This window comes from Hibiscus syriacus, unplaced genomic scaffold (assembly GCF_006381635.1).
Source record: "Hibiscus syriacus cultivar Baekdansim isolate YM2019G1 unplaced genomic scaffold, ASM638163v2 tig00116971_pilon, whole genome shotgun sequence".
Taxonomy (NCBI): Eukaryota; Viridiplantae; Streptophyta; class Magnoliopsida; order Malvales; family Malvaceae; genus Hibiscus; species Hibiscus syriacus.
The window spans coordinates 6,692,454-6,711,218 of NW_024063495.1; the positions used below are offsets into that span (position 1 = coordinate 6,692,454).

The 18,765-nt window shown below is 37.1% G+C and overlaps 1 pseudogene; it reads right to left on the reverse strand.

Moving 5' to 3' along the window:
• Positions 1-736: 736 nt before the first annotated feature.
• Positions 737-16,058, reverse strand: LOC120191977 (annotated as a pseudogene).
• Between the last annotated feature and the right edge of the window lie 2,707 nt (positions 16,059-18,765).

Consider the following 18,765-nt stretch of genomic DNA (forward strand, 5'->3'; position numbering starts at 1 on the left):
ATAATGATTTTAATGGTTGTTACACTATAAACACTTAAAAATAGTGGTGAAAATGTTATGGTCATTACATTGTAAACTCTTAAAAGAGTAACGATAAAAACGTTAGATAGTCGTATTAAATAAAAAAATATTTTTATTTACTTATATTAAATAAAATATATTTAAATGAAAAGATACTTTAAACAACTAAAGCAAGCAAAGAATAATGTTAAACACTTTTTTTTTCATTTAGCCAAATAAATACACACATTGACTAAATTCTCAGACCTCAAGTGCCATGAACAAGTCCATCATATTTAAGAATTTTAAAGTTTAATAATAATACAAATATATTCGATATTTATTTTAGAAATAAATTTTATTAATCTAATTCTGATATAAAACAAGAAATTCTCTTTCATACCCTAAACTTTTTTCTTAAGACAAATCTGGAAATATGTTCCATTTTACTATTCTTTATTGTATGAAATAGTTCATCCTTTGGTATATTCAAATAATGACTAATTTACTACAAAGAAGTGGGAGAATGACACTCCATGGAATATATCATTACCAAACTATTGAAAAAGGTTCATCACTGAAATAACCAACTCTCCCAATCAACGTTACCAACATCATTTATTCTATTTTTTCCCAAGTAACGCAACAGAAAGACAAGGATAAGACAGTCTCAGGTCAGGTATAAATTATAAAGGCATGAACGCCATGCGGCCATTAGGTTTTTCCACCTGCTTTATGTATAACCCTCTTCTCTACACCCCGTTTACCCACTTTTCTCCGACGCTTTCCCCAGCGATGTCAAGTTCAATCTGCAAATCACGCAGGAAAATAACTTTCTCAATTCTTATTATTAGCAAACTAATCCTCCTACTTATCAGAGTAAAGTCATCGTGACTACCTTATTAATGGCTTCCTCTGTAGCACAGGTGCGATCGGGATTGATTTCATTGCCGTAAGTTCCACAGGCTGCAAATGAAAAATAATAATATTCAGAATCTTATCAATCCTTTGTAAGAACAACATCAAAATTCAATCTTGTGTATATTCTAAGTTTGCACAGAGGTAAAACAGTGTTTACATGGAATTATCTATTGGTATAAAGCCTAGTGACGCTTGTCTTGGTTGAACCAGTTTATTCACAAGCCTATCATTTATAATTGCATGTTTCCAGAACAAGACAGCCTGTTGTCCGAAACATCGGTCAAAGGAAGCTTTGCATAGTAGCATTGAGATGGTACTAAATGCAACAATTCTAATGGGATGGCATCCAACAAGTTTGGGGTTCGAATCCCAAAATCTACAACTATTCCCCATCTCCGGACTTTCTTTGTGCCCCCAAAAATATGGTTATACACCGTAGTTGAGATATTAGAGCCTCCTCATACCCAAAAGGCTTTATTATCACAAAGGGGAAGAAAATTTTGTTTTCAGGCACAAGGAGCTGATAGATAAAGCTAATGGAAATTAGGAATCATCGAGAAAGAAAGCAGGAACAACCTCTAACTCTTCTATACCGCCGCTAGCATTTGAACCAATGGAAGGACCAGCTCCATTGCTTGATAGTACTGGTGCTGCTCCTGCTGAATCTGACACTGAAGACTGCAGAGGGTCATTACTAGTGTTCCCCACAGATACTACCTGGTTCCTAAATTCTAAATCATCTTCAAGCTCTTAAAGTTCCTGTAAAGCTTGGTGGGAGACATATGGACCAGACATTATTTTCTCAATGGCCAAGTTCTCTGCTTCTTTAGAGGTTGCTGCATCAGCAGTCACATGCAAACCCTCATGTGGAGGACCACATCTAAGAGATCCATCAACCTCACCATTATGGGAAGAAAGTCCTTCCATACTTGGATTGAAGCCGTTCATCATATAGCTCTCAGCATTTCCCTTTGTTGGTTGATCAACCGATCCTGTTGCATCTAGATGGTCACCCTTCGTGGAACAAGAACTCACAGTGCCGGCAGGACTACCCACCTGAACTTCTGGACTAGAAGAAGGCACAGCAGTAATATATTTGCCGTTTTTCGATTGAGCTTCTGCATTGTCATCTACCCTCTTCCTCTTCTTTCCATCGACCTGTCCATCTGCAACTCCATTAACTTCACCAGACTTGTCTGATCCAGCATGGCCAGAAACTTTTGCCTCTGATACCCTCCTACTATCCCAGGTTGCTTTAGATGGACGGGAAGGACGGACACCAGCAGAAAATACAAAGCTAGGTATGTTTCTACGTTTTACATGGGATACACGGATCTGCATTCCAGGCTTCCACAAAGTGTACATATTAACAGTGTGTTTAAGCTCCTCTACAGTTAACCTTATATCAAATTGTTCGCTTTCATTTACTGGAACTCCTTGTTTGCGTTGCAAACCCATAAAGTAACTGCAATGGAAGGGCCTAGATTTGTCTTCAAAATCACCAGGATGTGGGTGGCACTGAAGCATGTTATATGTGTGCCTTTCAATCTAGATTTAAAAATAAACAATTAAAAAGAATTATGATAGATTAGAAGCATTAAAAAGACAAAACAGGTAAGGCCTTGAAAACCACTTCAGAATTTTATGAGTAGGTTGGGAAATTTTCAAGAGGGTAAATCTAGAACTCTAGTCACATGTCCCCTCTGGTACAAAAAGAATATGATTTTCACCTTCAATGTGAGTTGACGGAGACGGGACTCAACCCAGCCTTTCCATTTTCTTAAATCATCATCATTTTCAGCAGAGATGTCAATTTGTAGATAATTCTTATATGCATCAAAAAATGCAAAAGCCTCAAAAAGGGTATCCCAATCAGCTTTGCTTGCCACCATAGCCTGCAAGCACTAAAAATGTGAACAACAAATTCAAAGTGTAAAAACAATATGAAATACAGAAATATAGACATTATTCAACCGGTATGAAGAAAACCAGACAATCAACAAGTTCATTAGTCCTTTTGGAAACAAAATTTGAACAGTGAAGGATTTTGAGTTCAACTTTGAACAAATTCTTAGTTTGGAAGTCATTCAAAAGAGCATGGACTCATATTTGGACCAAATATACCTATGATTTTTTAAGTTGAGAAGTTAAAAGTTCAAATAATGTCTTTAATTATGTACCCCCGAAAAACTTCTTGGGCTAGGAATTGGGGGACTCCAGCCATTTAACTTATTCTACCTACTTCACATCCAAACCTAAGCCATTAAAAGAGAGAAATTAGTGGGCAACACTAGATTATAAAAAAGGTCCAAATCCTATTTGCCCAACAAAACTTTAAAGTCCATCGTGAATTGAGGTCTTAAGTTTAACATTCACTAATGCAGTTGATTATCTAACACTTGCACCTAAATACTTCAGCAATCATGAGCATTCAAAAAATATAAAGCGACAAGAAGATTATGATCCACCTAGAAATTGCTTTGAAATTCAAAGAACTTTGAACAGTAGATCCCAAACTCCACATTGAGCTGTAATGAAAAGGAATTATTGCTATGTTGTAAACTCAAAGTTCTTACAAATGCATCACAGCATTTGGCATTGCCTTTTCTAAGTCATTTGCTTAAAACTTAATGTCAGTTGACACGTTTGTAAGTGAAATAAAATATACATCAAGCATTTTCTTCTGATATAAGATCAGTATCAAATATTCAATAACATTTTCTTAATGTCTTGATTTACAGTATTGATCGGACCTTGACTTTCCCTCATTTTCTTATCTCTATTCTCTCTCTTTCCTCTTTTCCCCCTCCCACACCATGATTTCCCTTATTACAGCTTGGTATGAAGATAAAGAGCTCAGACTATCCAATACGGTCCGCAAACTCAACCTCAACATCTTTCCACTTGAAACAAGCATCACCATGTTTTCTATCCTCAGACTCTCCCTTAGCAGCTTATTCATGCCAAAAAAGCTTATACACAGCATCTTCAAGATGTGTCCAAGTTTTTTAATTTGATTTTGGGGTTTACTGGGGAGGAAAACAAAACACTACTTTGCGGGAGATGATTTCATACTAATGAAAATAAAACAAATTGCCAAGAAGAGATTTGACATTAACCATAACAGCATACCTCACAAATTTCACCACCCCTCTGAAATTCATCCGTCATGATTCTCAAAGTACTCGAGGACATATTGTAACTAGAATTCATGGAAGGATAAGCAGGGGTAATTATTGGCATCAAATGATATCTATCTTTGGGATATTTTCTGGGATCCCAAACTTGAAGACCAAGAGATCCTTCCTCTATTGGACAAAGCATAACTGGGTTTGGCCAACGCCACTGGGTATACACCCTAAAAAATCGAGAAACTAACATATTCGGCAAAGCATTTAGGTACAGCTGGCATATACGAGCAACAAGCAATGCCCAATTTATACCACCAAGAAAACCAGCAACCTGACAAAAAAAGATTATTTTTTTATTAATGTAAGACTAAGAGTAAGCATAATCTTGCCAATATAAAAAGCATCTCATACATTAGAATAGACACCACGACGTTTTGCCCAAAACCTCATGCATCTCAAAGTTGTCCGGAAATTCTGCAATTCATGACACAGAACATAATCAAAATCAAGAATCTCTGGGCAACAAAAAATCTATGTATGATACACAAAGTGATAGCCACAACCTGAATATTTGGAATCAAACGTAAAATTTGGTCAGTGACTCTGCAACCATTAAGACTACGAACTGTCTGCTCATCTGTATTTTGTAATATAGAATCTTGCGAAATATCCAAGTCCTGCACCAAAAATCAACACAAGCTATGTGAATGTTCAGATATATTTCAAAATTTTAATTAAAAAAAGAGTTACAATGTAATGACTTTTAAGTGAAGGTGGGTAAAAAAATCAATGAAAATCATCTCCCCTAAGCCATAGCCAAAGGTGGGTAAAAACAGCTCTGGTTCTCCCTCAGAATACCTCAAGTGCACAGCGCTAACAATCATTGTCAAATGTCATCCAAATTTAAGTGTTTACAATCCAGTATTCTAAGTTGTCCTTTTTATTGTGTCGGAGAGTGTATATATTATTCATTGCATCTAATCATGCATGCTAGTCATAGGATGGTCCGCTAATTCTTTGTACCTTAAATATTGATATACAAAATCAAACAATTCTAGCAATTTACATAAGCTACCAAAACATATGTTACACCTTCCCTTTGTCCTATTCAGTCTACTGTAGGCATTACAATGTCTCCAATTTTATTATGGAAAGCCTAAGCTTTTTTTATCAGCCTCACAATTAACTAAAAAAAAATATGAGAGAGAGTGTCAGAGAGAAAGCGGAAGAGAGAGGGAGGTTTTCAGTTGGTCAGTCTTCCGGCGAAGATTGGACGGTTTTCGTTGATAATCTGAGTAAGAGGGTAACTTGGAAAACACTTAAGGAAATTTTTCAACAACAGGGGAGTGTTGTACGTGTTTACATCCCGAACAATCTTAACAAGCTGAATTATAGAAATTACACGTTCGCTTTCGTCCAGTTTGCAAAGGAGGAGGTGTTGATGAAGGCGTTAGCAAATATTAATGGTATTTGGATAGATGGCAAGAAGATCTCGGTAGGAGTTGCCAAGTACCAGAAGAAGAGACCCAGGCAGGCTGTTAGAAGCAATGGCAGAAGGGAAGAAGATAAGTGGAATAAGGATGTGTCTCGGAGTAGAAGAGTTGGATCAGAGTCATACAGCCGACTGAGAGATGAGAGATCTTACAAGGATGCGTTAGCATCTTTGGACGGTAGGAGGGAAGGTCCAGCGGCAAAAGAGATTCGGGAGGGTCATATAGTTAAGGAAGTAGGAATGAAGAATTTGTGGGAAATGCATATCCCCTCAGACGAATATGATTGGGTGAAAAGATCATTAACTGGGATCATCAAATCCCACTTGGATCTAGAGATAGTAGTGAAGGGGCTGGCTAGTAAAGGGATCAAGGTCAAGGGAGTTAAATGGGGATATACGTGGAATTCTTGCATCTTAATCTTTGGTTCGAAGGAAGAGTTCGAGGAGGTGTGGTCGAGCAGAAGAGAGGAAGTGTCCTTTTGGTTTGATTGGCTTGATCCACTTATGAGTATAGATGGAGTTCCGATGGCATTCTGTTCGGTAGAGTTGGTTGGAACCCCCTTACTATGTTGTAATGTATTTTTTTTGGAAAAGCTTGTCTCAAGGTGGGGGAAACTGGTGTGTTTCCATGAATCCACGATCAGAGGAGAGGATTTGGCGGTGGTAAGAGCTTTGTTGAGGGTGGCCAGTCCTTATGATATACAGGATACTGTCACATTGGGCTCATATGGGAGATCATACAAGGTAAAAATTAGTGTGGGATCGGTCAATTCAAAACAGGAAAGTTTTTCTGCAGAAATTCTTACGGTGGCCGGAGATAGAGAGTCTAGAGACGAAACTCCATCAGAGGAGAAAGTACGGAGTTCAGGCGGAATAGGCAGCCCACAACTGCTACCCCAGGACTCTAGGGATTCAGTAGACAAATGGTTGGTAGGGGAAACCCGTACAACAATAGCAGGCGGCAGTGAAAGTAAGCAATTAATGCTGCAGGAAGGAGAAGGTCAACATAGTGGTGCTAAGGTGTCAGGTTTTTCTGAAGAAGATTTGAATTTCAAAGAAGATTACCGGGGTCTTGGGCTAAGGAATGATTGTGTTAATGAAGTTGAGGAAGCCCAACAAGAGTACTTGAGTGAGCCCAATACAAATAATTATAGAATTTCGCCATCTGGGCCTGCTGTTAATTTATTAAAACTGGGTTATGGTAACCGTTTGGAGCCCCGGGTGGAAATGGAAGGAGAGCAACAACAATATGGTTCGGATGAACCTAAATTACAGATTTTGGCTACTGTCTCGTCAGACTTAAACTCTAATTCGTTGCCTGTTGGGTCCTCAGATAGAGGGCTTTCAAATAATACAATTGAGGAAAGGTCAGAGGAAGCTATTGTCAAGGATAAGGAAATATGCAGTGCGGTTGCAAAAGAGGTGGAAAAGGATACAAGGCCAGTTATTTTGAGTACTCACCAGGGGCTAGGACTTAATAAGAAGTCTTTTGCAAAGGGTTTAAGGAGGTGGTGTCCTTTAGACCATTTATCCAAAAGCTTGCATTTTAGTAATACATCGTTGGGAAGGTAGAATAGAGGTTCTACTTCTAGAGTGTATAGAAGATCTAAAGATAGAAAGGTGTGGTTTAATACGAGCAGTGAAGAAGGAGTTTTACAATCTTTGGAGTTGCAAGATCATAACAGTTCTTTAATCAGCCCTCTGCTGAGCAATCAGTCTTGTCCTGCTATCTTGGAGGTAAGACAAATAGGGGAGGAGGAGGTTGGAGATCACTTACAGTCTCCCCGGAGGATAAATGATGTTTCATCAGTTGGTCAATCTGATTCAGGGGCTAGGTTTGAGGCTAGAAGAAAAAGAAGGCTTCTGATCAGGGAAGCTCTGGATAGGGTCAGTTTTCATTCTTTGTCTTCTCCAAATTTCTCGGTATTTTTGGAAGAAACTTTGGCTACTTGGGAAGTTAGCAAAATACTGGGGATCTCATTCAAAGAAGGGAAGAAGGCATTCTTGGAAAAAATCATAAATTTTGAGAAGAATTTGGTGGAAAACAGGGAGGGGCTGGACCCGGGGGTTTAGTCTACCGATAGTTCTTATACCTTGAGGTTTTGGTTTTAGATTAGTCTTTATGACACAGATGAAGATTATTTCATGGAACGTAAGGGGTTTGGGAAAAAAAGAGAAATCTAGAGCTATATCAAATATGGTTAAGAAGTTTAAACCGTGCATCCTTCTCATTCAAGAAACAAAGCTGGAAAACTGCTCTCAGGCTCTTAGGAGAAGGTTAGGAGGTTGTATACTTAATGGTGGAAATTTTGTTCCAGCTGTGGGGTCAGCAGATGGATTAATAGTCTTGTGGAATGATAACGTATTTGAAGTATCAAACTGCCATCTTAGCGGCAGATTCATTGCAGTTTTTGGGAAGTTTAAGAACTCAAGTGCAGAGTGTGTGATCATAAATGTGTATGGTCCTTTCGTTGATTCAGAAAAGGCAGAATTTTTCAGGGAGTTAAAGGATTTTGTTGCTGCTCAAACCAGGTCAATCTGTATTGGGGGTGATTTCAATGTGTACCTTGATCCGACTGAGAAATTGGGAAGGTCTCAAAATTGGCTATCTATTGATATCATGAGAAATTTCCTGAATCAATCTAACTTAATTGATCTACCTATGATAGGGGGAAGGTTTACATGGTGTAATAACAGAGAAACTTCTACTTGGGTCAGACTTGACAGGTTTCTTATATCTGGGAATTTTTTGTTATGTTTTCCGAATGTTGTGCAGAGCTTATTACCTAGGTCTTTATCTGATCATAATCCTGTCTCATTGGAGGAAAAATCAGTGGATTGGGGTCCTAAACCGTTCAGATTTTTTAATTATCTTTTAGAGGAGAAAGGTTTCGAGGAGTTGGTTCAATCGTCCTTGGAAAATTGGAGGGGGAGTAAAAAGAGAAGGGGCTTCTTCAGTTTTTTACAAGGGACAAAAAAATCAATAAGAAACTGGTCTGGCAGTAAGTTTCATGGGATTTCAGAGTCTATTTCAGATTTGGAATTGAAGATCCATGATATTGAATTTAAGGCACAAGACGATGTTCTCTCCCAGCAGGAGTGGGATCAGTTGTCTCAGTTCAGAACGAATCTCTGGAGGCTGTATAGGGTTGAAGAAAGTATTTGGTTTCAGAAGTCAAGGACAAAATGGATAAAGGATGGGGATAGAAATACAAGATTCTTTCACCTGTCTGCGTTAAACATGAGCAAAAGAAACGAAATTACAAGTTTGAAGATCAATGGCTCTGTTATTTCAGATCCGCATTTGATAAAGTCACATATCGCGAACTACTTTAAGAATGCCTACAACTACAAGTCTACTATGGAAGTGGACGTTTTATCTCTGGATTTCGCTAAGCTTACAGAAAGTCAATCTACAAAACTTGAGGATCAGTTCTCTGAACAGGAAATTTGGCAAGCGATAGCCTATTCAGACAGCTCTAAAGCTCCAGGTCCGGATGGCTTCACCATGGGCTTCTTCAAGAAATGCTGGCCGACTTTGAAGGAGCATGTTTTGAGATTTTTTCAGGATTTTTATTTGGGCAGGGTTTGGGAACATGGGGTTAATCATGCGTTTATTACACTCATTCCAAAGAAACTTAATTCGGATAGTGTGGAGGACTTTAGACCAATTAGTCTTGTGGGTAGTCTTTACAAGATTCTCTCTAAAGTGGTATCCAAGAGACTGAGCTGCTATGTAGGAGATATTATTAGTCAATCTCAGTTCGCCTTTATACCGGGGAGACAGCTGTTGGATTGTGCCTTCACTGCGAATGAGGGAATTAATTATTGGAGAAAACAAGGGTTGCGAGGGGTTGTACTAAAAGTTGACTTCCGTAGAGCCTACGATTCTGTGGAATGGTCTATTTTATTTAGAGCGATGACAGAGATGGGTTTTGGTAACAGATGGTCTTCGTGGATTTCTCAATGTCTTTCAACAGCGTCGATTTCAATTCTTGTGAATAGGTCTCCTTCGGATGAGTTTCCTATGGCCAAAGGTTTACGACAAGGTTGTAGTCTCTCTCCATTATTGTTTAACATTGTGGGCGAGTTGCTTCATTTGATGCTTTCTAAAGCAGTGGACAAGGGTCTGTTCCAGGGGTTCGTAATAGGGAAAACTGATAATACTACTAAGTTATCTCATCTTCAGTTCGCCGACGATTTAATCATTTTTTGCCAAGCTTCGATTACTCAGCTCAAGAACGTTATAAGAGTGTTGAGGATATTTAGTATCATGGCAGGTATGCATTTAAATTTGGTTAAGAGTAAGCTTTTTGGAATTAACATGGAGGAAGATGAATTAACAGACTGGGCATCACGAATGGGTTGTTCAGTAGGTTCCTTTCCAACAGAATATTTGGGCCTTCCCCTAGGTGCCAAGAAGAATTCAGAGGCTCTATGGGATCCAGTTTTTAGGAACTTTAGTGCCAAACTTGCAGGGTGGAAAGCTTCTTGTCTGACATTGGCCGGTAGGACAGTTTTATTGAAGTCGGTGTTATCCTCCTTACCAATTTTTTTCTTATCTTTGTTTAAAATGCCATGCAAAATTGGTAAGAAGTTAAACTCGTTAATGGCCAATTTCCTATGGGGTGATAAAGAGGAAAAGAGGAGAATCCACTGGGTGAACTGGAGTTCGGTCTGCAGACCATTAAATTATGGTAGATTAGGTGTTCTTGATTTGAACCTCACTAATCGGGCTCTACTAGGCAAGTGGGTGTGGAAATTTGCCAATGACAAAAATTCCCTTTGGAAAGGCGTGTTGTGCAGCAAACATAAGGTCAACTGCAATTCAATGTCTATTAGGGAGGTTTCTCATCCTCAATCATCTTGGATTTTGAGAGGAATAGCTAATAACTATTTGAAGAATGATTCGGTAGGAGATTGTCTCAGGTCAAATTCAAAATTGAAAGTAGGAAATGGCAAGTCCATTTCTTTTTGGAATGACGTTTGGGCATATGAGTGTGCTCTGAAATTCCTTTTTCCAAGAATTTTTGTGCTCTCTCCTAATAAAGAGGGGAAAGTTGAGGAGTTTGGTAGCTTCGAATCGAGTGGTTGGGTGTGGAATGTCCAGACTAGGAGAAATTTGTGCGATTGGGAATTGGTCCAATGGTTGGAGTTGATGTATAAGTTGAAGGATATTCAACTTTCAGAAATTGTGGATGATTTTTTATCGTGGACCGCTAGTGGAGATGGATTGTTCTCAATTAAATCTTGTAGAAACACTCTTGGTAATATGTCTGGGGGTACTGCTGTGTGGACAAAAGGGGTTTGGTTGGGCTTTGCACCACCTCAAGTGGAAGCTTTCCTTTGGCATCTTGCTCACCAGAAAGTAGCAATCAAAGTTGAGTTGGTTAAGAGAGGTCTACCCCTAGGGGATGATATTCTGTGTCCATTTTGTAAGAAACTGGAGGAATCTGTGCAGCATCTATTCATCACTTGTAATGTTGTTTGGGAATTATGGAATAAAGTAGCTAGTTTTTGGGAAATTGCTATGGTTCTACCACAAGATCCTCCTTCTCTTCTTTGTTCCTGGGGTGAGTTGAGGGAGAAATCTACGATTTGGAAGTTTATTCCGGGAGTCATTTTCTGGTCTATATGGAAACATAGGAACGCAATGGTGTTCGAAGGAATTCTTTTAGACATAGTGTCACTGTTCTTCATTGTTAGATTCAGGCTTGCTAAATGGTTCCATGCCAAATTTCTGGGTATTAACATACAAGAGGATGTGCTGATTGGTAATCCATCTCTTGCAGATGGTGTTTCATCTTGTAATGTTAAAGATCGTATTGTCTTTCGGTGGTTACCCCCCAGTAGACTTCCTAAAGATGAATGTCAATGGAGCTGTTACGCAGAACGATTCGGGTGGAGGTATAGGAGGCTTATTAAGAGATTGGAATGGTTGCAGTCTTTTGATTTTCTCAGAGAGTTGGTCAAGCAATCCCCCCACTTGCTGAATTAAAAGCTATAAAAAGAGGCATGGATATTTTTTTGTATTCTCGGTGGGCTTCAGTTGGTAGGTTGATCGTTGAAAGTGATTGCTCGTCTGCAGTGGAATGGATTCAGTCCCCGACTCTGGCACCTATTTTTTTCTCGCCTATTGTTTATCAGATTTCGAGTCTTATCTGTGGAAAGGTTCATTCAGTAAGGTTGATTCCAAGGGAGTGTAACGGAGAGGCAGATAGCTTAATAAAGAAAGGGATAGGTTGATTGTAAGGGTCTATTTGTGGTTTTCTTGACCAAGTGTGTAGGTTTTTATGTTGGGAGGAGGAGTGTTTAAGTCTTATGTCAAGCAATTTAGTGCTATTTTTAACTTTTATGTAATGTTCAATATTAATAAAAATTCCAAGGCACTCTTTTCCTCCTTCCTATGATTAACGACCTTTCTTCAAGGCCTTTAATTTAAGAAGGGGGTTTTTAACGAGGCCTTTCATTCCTATCAAAAAAAAATTATGGAAAGCCTAATGTAGGTAAGGCTTGTTCTATAGGTCACCTAGGATTGAAAATGATCTGGAAAATCAGGTCCAATTCAGACTTCGAACTGAAATTTAGGGTAATAAAGGAAAAAAATTCTTCATAGCCACTGGCATCAACAATAAAATGAGCTATTTTCTTTGTCTTCTAAACTTAAAGAGTAAGTCCATCTACATTGAGATTATTGATCATTTTATACTAAGATGATTGCTCCACCGTAAATTTCATACCATAGGCACATCCATTAAAAAAGAATTTGTTCAATAAAATACATAATGGAATTGACCTGAGGTATTTCTTTTGATTCAGTACCGCAATCAAATCTAATTAATTAATCTGTTTCTATTTTAGATATGATAGCTCCAACTTCACTAAAATGAAGGGAAAGAAGCCAAAGAACCGAGTAAATTACAGGTGGAGAAGCAAATCCAATGGAGACCATGAAGAGGAGACGACTTCTAATTCTTCATAAAGAACTGGATGTCAACATTCATAAACTAAAATTCTGATATAACTCATATAGTAGTGACTCAAATCATGCAACCAACTAGGTACCAGACACTGCCTCCACAAAGTAAAGGCCCAAATTGCTCTAACTATACACTTCATGCAAAATAGAATAGTAACAAAGGTTCATCAGTGAGCTAAATTTCTTCTAATTAGAAGACAATAAAATGGAGAGAATGACAATTAAAGACAGAGACTAGATAAACCGGTACATACTTCAGGAATAACCCAAAGTGAGAGTCTTGCATAGAGAAGATCTATGGAAACTCCTTTGAATTTGAATCCCATGACCGGGACATGAGCATCAGGCACAGGGTGCAATTCCGACACTTCAGGCATCTCTGATAGCATCTTGTGTAGTTCACCAAAGAAATCCTCCTATACCAAACAGATTCGAGCATTTTTTAAGTTTGTCAATCAACACTTTCTCATTATAAAAAATAAAAAATGAACTGATGCAAAAAAGCAGAGAAAGATCTAATCTCACTTCTCGTGTTGCATGTCTAGGTCCCACACAAAGGGTATCTATATCTGCACCAGGTCCATGTACCTGTTTTCAAAAACAACAGAAATAAATGAAAAATTAAAACTCCAAATTCAAAGCAAAAGTTAGAGACAGCATGTATATGATGGTATGATTATGAAGTCTGCAGAACAATTAAACTTAAAGCGGTATAGACATCCATCAAATGAAAACCATACACTCCAATAATTGGATTATAGAATAGTAAAACTCTAAACACAGATTTGTCTCCTTTTTCAAAAAGAAAAGAGAAACCAAGATAAAATGTCTTATTCCAGTTATATTGTAGCAACTTAAGTAAACCAAGAAAAGATCATAGCATACTCTAGATCAGACCAAATTAGAACGCACGTGATACACCCACTATGCATGTATGTCTAGATTACAAGTTTGCTCTGGAATAAAGTAAAACCCTAAACAGAAATAGCTGAAATTGTTCTTCCACAAAACCTGTATTGTTCCATAAATGAAATAGATAGCAAAGCAAGCATGTACAATCTGCATAAAGTACTTTCTTGCCCATAAACTTAGACACAAGCTGAAACAGTGATAACTTCCTAAAAATGCTACTTTTAAGGCCTTTTTCACTTAAATTATTGTTTGTTTAAAAGCTCATTTTAGGCATTTTAGGATCATGTAGTTGCATATAGTTGCAAATAATGTGCAAGTATACACAATCGCTCAAGTAATATAATGATGAGTGAGTATCGTCTCCACAAGGATTGGGTGAAATTACAAAAGTCTAACCAAAGTAATGCACTATTCTATCTAAGTATAGTTAGTCTTGATATATACAAATGTCACGGTAATAACTTAAGTGAAAAAGACCTTAAAAGTAGCCTTTTTAGGAAGTTATAACACTCCCAAACTTAAGCTATTGCTTGTCCTCAAGCAATGGATAGCAGTTACATAAGTAAAATGTCATGGCAATGTTCGACAGTAAGACAGTAGGATAAAATTGAATTTCAACCCTTAGAAAAAAATAGGCTTCAACATGCTAGACTTATCAAGAATTCAAGTACTTTTCCCTAGGTCAAGATCCTTTGTGGTAGTGTGTGCGTGATTGTATCCAATCTATACTTAGCAAACCTAGACAATTTCTAATCTAGTCCTCTAGTTTTTGCCAATGCATTTGCTTATTCATTAAGCACATTTTAACTCCCTTTTTTTAATTACTTGTTGTTATGAAATGAGTCAGCTCATCACACCTACTCTCCCACACTCTAGATGAAAGAGAGCATACCTTCCACCCCCGAGCTAGTTAAGTAGAGTCATCCCGTGACTACTTTCATTAACTCATATGCACAAGGCTGCCATTTATTAAAGAAAGTTCCAGGCAATGTCACGGCAAAGAGGAGTGTCCCTCTACAGCTATGCCTAAGCATTTATTCACAGTTTCATTTCCAAGGGAGTTGTTTTTGATTTTTTATTTTAAGCACAAAACTATATTTCAATGTCAAAACTAACTAGAGTTATTTCATAAAAAAATTTCTAAATTTTCTAAGCATAAAAAGCATACAAATCGTGTAAAATTTTCACAAAGCATCAAGCCCTAGAGTGAGTTCTATCATTCTCAACAGTCATTTACATTCAGAATCTAGCCTAACAAAAATCATCATCATCGGGTATCCTAAAAGCATTCTATCTAACTATCCTACCATTTACTGATGCCATGGCATAATACTATGCTAATGCTATCATGCATATGACCTACCAAGAACAATACCTATTAAACATCCATCATTGTCATTGCATTTCCATTGGCTACACCATCAGACCATCACTCCATATCCACCAGCATACACATTTACATTGTCGTGACATTTGTATATATCAAGACTAACTATACTTAGATAGAATAGTGCATTGCTTTGGTTAGACTTTTGTAATTTCACCCAATCCCTGTGGAGACGATACTCACTCATCATTATATTACTTGAGCGATTGTGTATACTTGCACATTATTTACGTATAATTTATAGTACTCACAACACGCAACAAACAGCTAGCTCAAACTTCAAAGTGATATCCACCAATATTCCCGAGATAGATGGCAAGCTAGGAATATATAACCAAACAAGCTTAATTTTGCAGAAACTCGGAACAAAAAGCTCATATCAATAGTGGCTTTAAGATAATAAGGGAGTGCGTTAATCCATTATGAAACTCTACATAAATTAATTCTTATGCATTTTTCTTTATAACTTGCAGGACTGCAACCAAAGTGAAAATTAAAGATAAATACCAAGTAGCAAAGTTGTGTAATAAATCAGTCATACCCCTAGTCGATAAGAACCAAAGCTGAATATCTTAGCATTTGCTTGTTGAACCAGATGCTCATGCATACCTTTCGCGTGGCTAATTGCTTTAACCCATTTCTTCACAATCTGTTCAAGTTAACAAAAAATCAGCATCAATCACTAGAACCCGAAAACACAAACCCACATTCAAATAGTCAAGCAAGAAACATTGAGTACTGTACCAAGTCATTCAACTCAAATTCTCAAGAGACAGACAAGTAAAAACTACAAACCAACCTAGTCAAGCCTCCCCAGTACTTCCTCCCGTCCAATAGCTTCCTCTTGACTCTCATACAATCCCACGTCCTACAAATACTGAAGGTCCAGAATTCCAAAGAACCAAATTTCAATATAGCCTCAAAATAACTTCAAAAAGAACAAATACTAAACAACTACAACAGTTAAAGCACAGTTAAAAAACGAAACCTTCTCGAGCTCTCGGGTTTTAATCACATCATACTCAGTCGGTCCTCCCAACGAAATAGGTTCCGTGATGCCTAGCCTTTGCACACTGTTTCGATTTCCCAATCCGGGACTCCCCATTTTTCTAAATTTTTATAGTTTTTTTCTTTTTTTCTCTCGCACTCTGTCTCACTTTTTTTCTTCTTCTTTTTTCTGGCCACCAGATGAGAATTAATAAAAAAATATTGATAATATTTTTACACATATATTTTTATTTTTCTTTTCTTCTTAGGATATATAAAACAAAAAAGAATAAATGCAGGAGGTGAGAATCAAATTATTGTTGATTGTAGAGTCTTATGAAGGATACAAACAAAATTGAAATTGAAAATACAAAATAAAAAAGCTAATCCTTCTTTTTTTTCTCCTCAAAATAAGATTAAAGAAAAGATTACAACATCAAAATAGGGGATTTCGATCGAAAACCTACTTTAACCCTAAAACAGGCACAAAATCCAAAAACAAAATACAAATAAAAATTCAAACTCTCGAGAACTTTCGGGTCCCTGCCTTGCGCTGTTGACGCTGCCGATGGTGGTGTTAACGTTGTTATTCTTCGTCGAAAATGGCGATCGAAGAAAACAATAAACCCCCAAAGCCTCCAATAGAAGATATAAAGGGACCCTGGAAAACCAATTAAAATGAAATCAGAGGAAAACTGGAATTAAGATGAGGGAAATTCTTGAGACTGACGAAAAGAGACAGAGAGTTTACAGGGGTTTCGCGATTGTTGTAGATTTATTTTTTTCTTAATACATACTCTTTTTTGCTCTCTTTTTTCCCTCTTGTAGAGAGGAAAGAGGGATACGTCTTCGGCTTTATCTTTCTCGTAAACAGCTGATAATGGGCGCTGATAGGGGTGGATAATAAATTAAGGGCAAATATATAAGGGTAAATTATAAAATTAATCGTTAAATTTTATTTCTCTTTCATATTTTATTCATTTAACTTTAAATGTTTTCAATTTACTTATTAAACATTTTTACTTTGTGATGTTATGGTGTTTTTTTTTTATATTTTTCTATATACTTTTAATATTATTTTAGTATTTTTATTCTCCACCATCCATATTTCTCACTTACTTGTTTTTATTCTCCATCATCTATTTGATGCACGAATCTTGAGGCAAATTTTCCCAAAAATCACCCTTTCTCTCTTTATTTTCCTATCGGACACCCTTTCATTTTTATTTCCCGATCTAACACCCTTTGCAGAAAGACGAGACACATGCACCGCGCCTTACGCTGATGTGACGTAAAATGGGATAAGGCACGTTATTCTGACATGGCGACACGCTGGGTAAGACGCGGTGCATGGGTCGCGCATTCTTGCAATTATGACACGTGTCAGAATGGCGCGGTGCATGGGTCGCGCCTTGTATAATTGTATTCGCACTTCTCGGCTTTAAAGCGTTTCCTATCTGCTATAAATATCCCTCTCCCCCGTAAACTTTCACACAACAACCTACCAACCGAAAAATTAATACAATAATCCTCTCAACCTGTAAATATCACCCGACACTCCTCTTATCTTTGATTCAGAAGTTCGTTATCAGGTAATTTTTTTATAATATTTTTTATAATTATATATGATTATTTGAAGAAAAAAATATTGTACTAATTGTTTTCAATTAATTTTTATGGTTGTAAAATTGGAAAGCTGAAGCATACGTCGAAATATTTTTGTCGATACGGTAATAATATAAAATTATATTATTTAAATTATTTACGTTTATGTGTAAAAAAATTGTGTTATATTTTAATTCATATATTATTTATTTAATTAGGCTTGTTTCAGGTTTTTTTTTTGCAGATATAAGATTGTCTCACTTTCAAACTCTAAGAAATGTGGGCATTGTAGAAACTCAGGATACACTAGAAGAACATGTCCACTCTTTTTGTCATCAAGTAACCATTGATGAGGATCTGATGTAGTTGTTGTTTATCAAATAATAATTCTTGTAGTTTAATTTACATTTACTTAAAGTTAATATCATTTGATAACCACTGATGACGATTAAAAAAATACAAGAAAACGAGATTTGACTTTAGCGTTATATGTGATTATAATAAAAGAGATAATAAGTGACAAACTTAAGAAAGTTATCGAACACAATTATTAAATTTTATCAAACTAATAGCAATTTGGTATTTGAAAATAATTTTAAATACAATAAACTCACAATAAGTATTAAATGGTAAATAAAAAAAATTACAATAACTGGTATTAAATGGTGATAAACAAAATTAACAAAATAAATTAAGTATTAAATGATAAATAAAAAAATTACAATAAAGAAAGTCCAATAAACAAGTAAATACAAATATAATAAAATATCAAAAACTATCGATGTTTGTTGTGTGAATGTGTTCCGCAGGGGGGTGGATGTCTGTCTCGAGGAGGATTTCTTCGTATAATTGGTTCTTAATCCTCACTATCATCATCATCACCATCACCGTCGTCGTCGTCGTCATCGTCATCAGGAGCAAATATATTTTGTTGATGAGGAACTGATGACGATGTAGCACCTCCATAGAATAAGGACCCTTGAGGTGTATGATTGACTAACCCACCACTCATAGAAAACTGGGAAAAATCAGAAAACACAGACATCGATGAATGAGAAAACTATACAGGAGGTGTCTGTGCGGTGACCATCGGTGATGAGGCTGCACCCATGAAATAACCAGTATATGAACCCCAAGTCAGGTCTGTAAACATAGACTCATAATATCCTCTGGGAGGGGTATATAACTCTGTGACGGTGGTAGCGACATCTGGTAAAGAAAAGGCGGTGGCAGCATCAGATATGGTTGCGGGGTGTATGTCGTTGTAAATGGTGGTTGCTATGAAGGTTTTGGTGGTGCAGCTGATGATGAACCGGAAGCACCTGCTCTCCGTCCATAAGTCGAGGGACGA